Here is a 7,685-nt window from a genome sequence, read left to right on the forward strand (position 1 = left end):
CATTTCTTTGATCGTAAACCACTTCAAGATTCTTTCCTGTTAGTCGAAGCATTTTACTAGAGAGGAACCTTAAACTCTAGTACATCAAGGCTTTCTTTCTTTCTATATATATATATTTTTTACTTAATCGGTTCATTGCTGGCTGAGACGCATTTCCTTAATCACAAGCCACTTCAAAACATTTCTATCCGGTGCAACCATTTTTTATCACTTTACCAGCAATAAACTTTAAAATCTGGTATAGTGACAGTTCTTTCTTTCTGTAACTTTGAATTTAACTCCTCCATTGCTATCTGGCACGTATTTCCTTGACCATAAACCACTTCAAGACAACTTCTCTCCCTGTTACAACCATCTTCAGACATTTTACTACTTAGAGACTGAAATATCTACTGTATTAACTCCTTTCTTTTCTTTACAGTACACAGGGTTTATAATGCAGTGAATTAACGCATATCGCAGAGAAAACGCTAAGAAGAGTGTGGTATTGTTGAGAGAGTGTTGGTTCTCCAGTGTCACCCTTAAGTTCTCGAAGGATGGACCGGCTTTGCTTTGGAAGGTTAGTGTCAGTGAATGTGAGATGATACGTGTCCGATAATATGATTGGTGCGTGTGCGTTCTTGGTTCGAGTCTGCCCTTGGGATTTGTAAATGGTATGGGTGTGTGTGTGTGTGTGTGTGTGTGTGTGTGTGTGTGTGAGTTTCAAGCAGTCCTGTCTAGATTAAAGTGACGAATTTGCTTCACACACACACACACACACACACACACACACAGGTACAAAGGTAAAGGTGTAACAACTCATTTAGAACCAGGTGTTAAACTAAGGAAGGAAGCTAACATAACACTCACCCCAGTTAGCACCACCACACCACACTCACACTTACACCCTCTTACCACCACCACCACCACCACCACCATCACTACCACCTCACTCTAGCCACCCTCAGCGTCCCCTACAAGAGCCTGGTTTGCGGGGTAAGGGCGAGTAGCGAGTAACTGCTTTCCTGTTGTAATGTTTATCCAGAATTTAACGCTGCTTGTCTCAGTAAATCAGTTTAATTAAGAGACGTATTTACTCTTTATTAACGGTGGTCTTTGATTAACCTCAGGCTTGAGAGGAGAGAGAGAGAGAGAGAGAGAGGGGAGTCAGGGCACGCCGCTCCCCCTTCACCCTCCCTCCTCCCAAACCCCTTTCACCTAACTCGATCCCCCAGACTTGGGTTCTCGTCCTCGACTCTGCTCATTACGGGAAGCAGGTCCAGGCGATGTTGGTTTACGATTTTTACCTTACATTATGATTTCTCGGTAATTACCACTACAACATGGGTGGCAATTAAGCTGCTTGTTCTCTTTTTTTTTTTTTTTTTCCTCTTCCGAGTTGCTGTTTCCCTCATCTTGACCGTGGAGGAGGGAGAGTGAGGGAGGGAGAGGGAGAGTAAGAGGAATTGAGGGTTAGTATTGGAAGGTGAATAGGGTAAGGAGTGATGAGTTTGAAAAAGGTAAGAAAGTGAAGAATAAGGAGTGAGTTAGTAAGGGAAGGTGAATAATGAGTAAGAAGTGAAGGGGGAATTGGAGAGGCAAGAAAGTGAAGGAGAGTAAGGAGTGAGTGTAAGAGTAGGAGTGAGTTATAGTAAGGGAAAATGAATAGGGAGTAAGGAGTGAGGGAGAATTGGAAAGGCAAGAAAGTGAATAAGAGTAAAGAGTGAGTATAAAAGTAAGAGTGAGTTAGTGGAGTGAGGAGTGATGAGTTAGGAAAAATAAGAAAGTGAAGGAGGGTAAGAAGTGAGTGTTAGAGTAAGAGTGAGCTTGAGTTAAGAGGAATGAGGGAAGGTAAGCAATGGCGTGAGGGGAGTAGCAGGGGTGTAGGAGGATAAGGGGCCACATTTCCACTTGGGTGATCCCTCGGGAGGCTGCGATGAGGTCAGCAAATAATGGGCGAGGAGTCATAACTGGCGGGAGGAAGCAATAATATGGCACTGTTTGGCAGCTCCTCCACGAACACCAATTAATTAGGAAGGTAAGCAGGTGAGGTGCCAGGTGATGCTGGATCGTTAACTTACCACACCACTATTACTCTCCCTCCCTCTCCCCCACACCTCCTCTCCCTCTCCTCGTTTCCAGAATCCTGCGCCACAATCCCAAGCTCCACCACCATCACCACCGTCACCTTTTCGTAAAAACAACATATTAATCTTAAATAATTTTGTTTATAATGCATTTTTATGAAAACTAATCAAGGTAAGAAACTGACATAGTGTGTAGTGTTAATTAATGAGAGAAACGCCTGCCCTCCATGACGTTTTTATTTCGCAGTTTTCATTGTTGGTTCATATTATTAAAATGTAATTTGATAGACCATTCATTCATTTTGGCTTTTTAGTTGACCAAAGTTTAATTAATCATAATAATTAAACACTCACACGTTTGATTCCTTTGGCGAGACTCGTGCTTTGAGAAAATAGTGACTTTTATGTTGCCTTTCTTTTATTTGGTTAATGAAATGGTGATGGAAGTGATGGTGGTGGTGGTGAGTGGTGTAGTTGTGGGTAGATATCTGGCATTGGTGACGTGCAGGTAATGGTGATGTGGCTATGATGTGGTTAAAGCGGTAACGATATAATTGAAGTGGTGATTATGTATTCATGGTGGTAGTGTGGTTATGGTAATAAGTGTAGTGTCTGGTGTTCATGGTAATTGATGTGTGGCTGTGGTGACGAGCGATGGCACAGATAGTGATGATGCAAATAAACACCTTGGCATACCTTGGAGACTTTCACTAGTGTAATCCTGATTGTCGGGAGAGCAAAGTAGGACTCTAGAAGTTTTTATTTACCATTTGTTTGATTCCGGGATCAGCAGAGACAAGCGGAAAATAAGCTGCATTTAATCAGTACGTTACGATCTGAACACATTTTAGTCAACGGAACACATCAATACTACTGTTTTTCGTCGTTTGACTTTAGTTTTATACAGAAAGAAACATTGCGAACTGTGTAATTTGTTTTCTCATTTCGAACCAGTTGAGTACACTTATTATATAGTTGCAATTTACCATATAGAGTGCGTTAATGACACTGTAACATGAGTACGTACATTAATACTTGTAGTATATTAGAAGCACCACATAGATAGGAAACAACTAATTTAGATGCTACTTGTATCACGACTAAAGATTCAGTGAAACAGACATATTTCAAATCTATCAACATTTTTTTTTGTATAAACCATGCTAACCTGATGCTAATACACGGAGAACATGTATACTTAGATCTATTATTAGCTAAGAAAAAGAAAAGAAGAGAAAATAATTGATATATACATTAATTGCTGTCTCGACTCAGGATTCGGTGAAGCAGCTGGATTTCACATTCCTCGCCGGCTGACCAGTGAGCGTTTAGTGCGTGGCTGACGGTAGAGGAGGGAGGTGGAGGCGTGGAGACGGCGTGGCGGAGGCGTTGCTGTCGTCATGGCGTGGTGTTCTTCCCGTCTTGTTGATTAGGTAAGTAAGGTTTGATGTTCTTATGAGCTGTATTTCCTGCTTGAAGGCGTCCGTCACGAGTAAGACTTTCTCATCGTTAAGAATTTTCTGATTTTCTAACGTTAACCCAGTCTTCCGTTCATTTGCCTTACCCTCCCTCTTCCCCCCGTCTTCCTTCTCTCCACTACCTTCCCACTTTTCCCCCACCCTGCTGTCTCTTACTCGTCTCTCACTTGCTCCTCCTCGTTTCTTACTCCGAGGTTGCCATTCGCTTCTTTAAATATTCTCTACATTTTGTAATCGATTTCAGAGACCTGTATTAGTTTCCCTTCCTGAGTTTTGGCGTCTGTTTTTTCTATACACACACATCCTTCTTCCTACCATTCACCTTCCCTCCCCATTATGTTCTCCCCATTCCCCCACTGGCCTTCTCTCCTCCCCCTCCTCGTTTGTACCTCCACAGCCTCTGGTCACTAACTCATCAAAAATATTACGGCGCCCTAAACTTTGAGTAATTAGTGAGGTAGCGTGGAGTGCGATCCTTGAGTCTACCTGTCTCATGGGAAGTGAATGCTGGCACAGGTATGCGGTGTTAATAAACGGGAGTGGCTGGCGGCGGCGCGGCGGTGAGAGGAGTGACTGGTCTTGGAGTGAGTTATTGACTGGTTCTGAGGTGACTGATGCTAGTTGGCTTACCTGTGACTAATTAATGGTGATTTGAGTGAAGGGTATTATTGCTTGTGCCGCTGCATGACTGCTGATTGAGGTGCGTCTGAGAGATTGGAAAAAAAAATAATGCATTGTTGTATATTAAGTTTTGTTTGTGTTCCATTCAGTTTATTCATGAAATGTTGATTTTAATGATTGGTCTGCACGTATATATGGAACAAGGAAATTATGCTCTATACTTGGAACGTTTTCCTTATTATTCCAACATTTTTTTTTCTGTATTGGACTGAAGCACGTCGGCTCGTTTTGGATTAATTACTTTCTGGAATCGGATGACTCGGTAATTGGATTGTTCAACACCAAAAGTGGAAATTTCACCAAGCCATTATTCATCTTGCCAAACAGAAGCTGAGAATTTTGAAGTTCTAACAGAATTGAAGATAGGGTATTTCCTTCCTTGTAGTTAAGATGGACATAATCATGATTTTTTTTATCTTACTATATGATTTTACTCTTTTCCTTATAATAAAGCTGCATTTTTTCTTTATTCTAACTCGAACACGTAGTATAATGGACTACTATCTGGTGTTTATGACATGCTGTAAACTAAGTGAAATGTTTAGAAGCTAATCTTCCACCTTCCCGGCAGGACACGAGCGGCAGTGGCGGCACTTTTCGGCTCCCCTTGATCGTCGTCCCCTGCACCGCTACCTACCCGCCGGCCAGACTACACGCCTGCGCACCCTGAGTAGCACGCGTCACCAGCACAGCTACAGTGTACACAACGCTGGACTGAAGAGAAGTATATGTAGATTAAAGGCAGAGGAAGGAGTTTTTAGGTCACAATAGGAATTACAAGTCAGGTAGTTAACGAGGACAGCCAAAAGCAATTATGAAGTAAAGGTAGCCAGCCAGGAGGAGACTGACCCCAAGTGATTTTATCAGGTATATTGGGCGAAAAATAGAGAAACAATAGATCCATTAAAGATAGTTAACGGTGAGTTGGTTAATTCAAAGGAAGAGATTAGTAAAATTCTGAATATGTATATCCTTGCCTTCACCAGGGAAATCTATAAGAAACGATGGATAATGAGTAGTTTTAAAGAACGGAACGAATTGATAGATATTTCCATAACCAGGGAGATGCATTAGTTAAAAAAAAATCGTCACCGGATCCAGCCGAAATGTACGTATCTCAGCACTTAAGGATGCAGAGGCTATTAGTGACCCGTTTCTTAGGAAATTACTAGACACGAAAGATATCGATCATGTGGAAGCAGGCGGAAGTAGCACCAATCTGAGAGGATAATAATGTTTAATTGAATTGCAGTAAAGTAATGGAGTTGGTGGGAAACGTCTAGACAAACATGACACGTCGATTAGCATGGTTACATAAAGGTAATTTTGTCTTGTGGTTTTTACAGTAAAGTTTACGAGGTACCATATATTGGAGGTAATTGGCATTATGTATATATGGGCTTTAATATACCGTTTGAGAAGGCTTCTGAGAAAGGTTAGGATAGCTGGGAAGGTGTTAGGCTGGATAACGTCGTAGCGAGGCGACAGGTGAGTTGTAAACGTTTTTAAATCAGTAGTAAAATCGTTAGCGGTCACATCCTAATCCTAGTTCGCTTACTTTTTGTAGTATTTAATTTTATTTGAAAATTTCTATTTACTCTTTGTAACCTTTCATTTTAACATCAGAATTATGACTTTTTTAAATTACTTCATATGATAGTTTTGTCAGTCATCGCCAGCTTTAATATATAGTTCATAGCGTTGCTAAATCTACAAAAATGTGTAATAGAGATCCAGAAGATTCGCCAATTAACGACTGATTGTTATGCAAGAGTGTAATCATAGTTATTAAGTCTTAGTTTATACATACTCACGTGACTTCTCATAACTCAGGATTCACGAAGTAACGCTCATGATTAGTGGTTTTTATCATAGTCCGAACATTCATAACATTCACTCTGACGTAACATTCACGCTCATAGATTTTTATTCATAGTTGAGGGATTCATTAAGCAACACGTGTACTCATAATGGTGTCTATTTATTCACATTTGGGTGCTTCATTAATTCATCAGTAATGCAACGCTATGTAAGGGACCCAGCTGACTCTGTTCTAGGAATACGCACCTTGCCTTTGGCGCCGCCACGTGTGTACCCCACTCCCAGGTGAATTCTTAGTTAATTATCCAGGTATGGTTCAGGATATTGGGTCGATCGCCTCAGGACTCGATAGTGTGGGACTGGGTCTGGGGTCCGTAGCGTTTGTACCTTCTAATTCTTCGTAATGGAGTGCCTTTAAGAATTTAACTATTCGTTCATCTATTTTATAGTCTCCCCATCCCTGCATAGTGCTGGAATAAAGGGAGGAAAGAAACTATTGGTGTTTTAAAGATAAGATTTGTATTAGAAAGATCATGTAATTAATGTCTTCTTTTGCCAAGTGTGTTCTAAAGTCTATGTATAAGATCAATAAGGAATTCATCTAATTTTTTCGACCCTAGTACTAGAATGAATTGTTGGTGGGAAATGGGAAAGACTAGGTGTGGGAGGAAGGAGGTAAAATTAAGGTAGGTGTGTGTGAGTAAATTGAGGTAGGTGGGTGTGAATGAAGTGTCTGCCGAATGAAAATTAAGAGGGCAAGTGAATTAGTGAAAATCAAAGCGGGTGTATGTACAATGAGCGGGGAATCTAAATAAATGGCATGTGAAGATTGAGACGCATAAATTTATTGCAAGTTTAGTTAGTTCCACACTGTTGCCATCATTAGGTAGTTTCTTTTGATAATTAGTTTTCACTTCTAGCAGTCGATTTCTGAAACCAGTGTGTGTAGGAGCTAATCTTCCACCTTTTCGTCAGTACAGGAGAGGCGTTGGCGACACTTTTCGGCTCCACTACTCACCTGCCACTGACGCCGCTGACACAGCTGAGCAGCACGCGTCACCAACACCGCTGTGAAGGAATACTACTACTACACAGGCGCTGTGAAGGAATACTATATACTACAGGACTGAAGAGAAGTGTAGCAAGCAGGTTATATATATAGAGAGAGAGGGAAGGGAAGAAAGAATGCTTTATAGATCAGTCAACAATGAGTTTTTTATTTTAGATCAGTCAACAATGAGTTTTTTATTTTGTGTAGGAGCTAATCTTCCACCTTTTCGTCAGTACAGGAGAGGCGTTGGCGACACTTTTCGGCTCCACTTCTCACCTGCCGCCGACACAGCTGAGCAGCACGCGTCATAAACAGCGCAACAGCGAGAAGGACGAAAGGACATTGCAAGAAGCAACGTGAAGAAGGAAAGGATAATAACGTCGGCCTAGCACTTGGGTTCAAAAGCTTCGGGCGTCTTTAGTGAGCAGAGTTTGTTTTTCCTTACTCACTCACTGGTGGACGCTCTGGGACTTAAAAACCTGTTGTGGTCGTTCAAATAGCGGCTGGCTTCATGAAACGAAGAAAACACTGATGAGAGAGAACAAGCATTGCATACCCCGGACCTTAAGAGTCAGTCATAATTAGTTA

General features: G+C 41.4%; 1 long non-coding RNA gene across 2 annotated transcripts; it reads left to right on the forward strand.

Annotated features, from left to right (window-relative positions):
• The first annotated feature begins 443 nt into the window (after nt 1-443).
• Nucleotides 444-7,416, forward strand: LOC123510620. Of its 2 annotated transcripts, none has more exons than XR_006676558.1 (5): nt 444-559; nt 3,342-3,499; nt 4,797-4,949; nt 7,022-7,195; nt 7,336-7,416. It is a non-coding gene; the product is annotated as an uncharacterized LOC123510620 (long non-coding RNA). The 2 variants fall into 2 exon arrangements; XR_006676559.1 differs by having other exon boundaries at nt 445-559; nt 7,027-7,195.
• Nucleotides 7,417-7,685: the final 269 nt, after the last annotated feature.

Source organism: Portunus trituberculatus, chromosome 29 (assembly GCF_017591435.1).
Source record: "Portunus trituberculatus isolate SZX2019 chromosome 29, ASM1759143v1, whole genome shotgun sequence".
NCBI classification, from domain to species: domain Eukaryota; kingdom Metazoa; phylum Arthropoda; class Malacostraca; order Decapoda; family Portunidae; genus Portunus; species Portunus trituberculatus.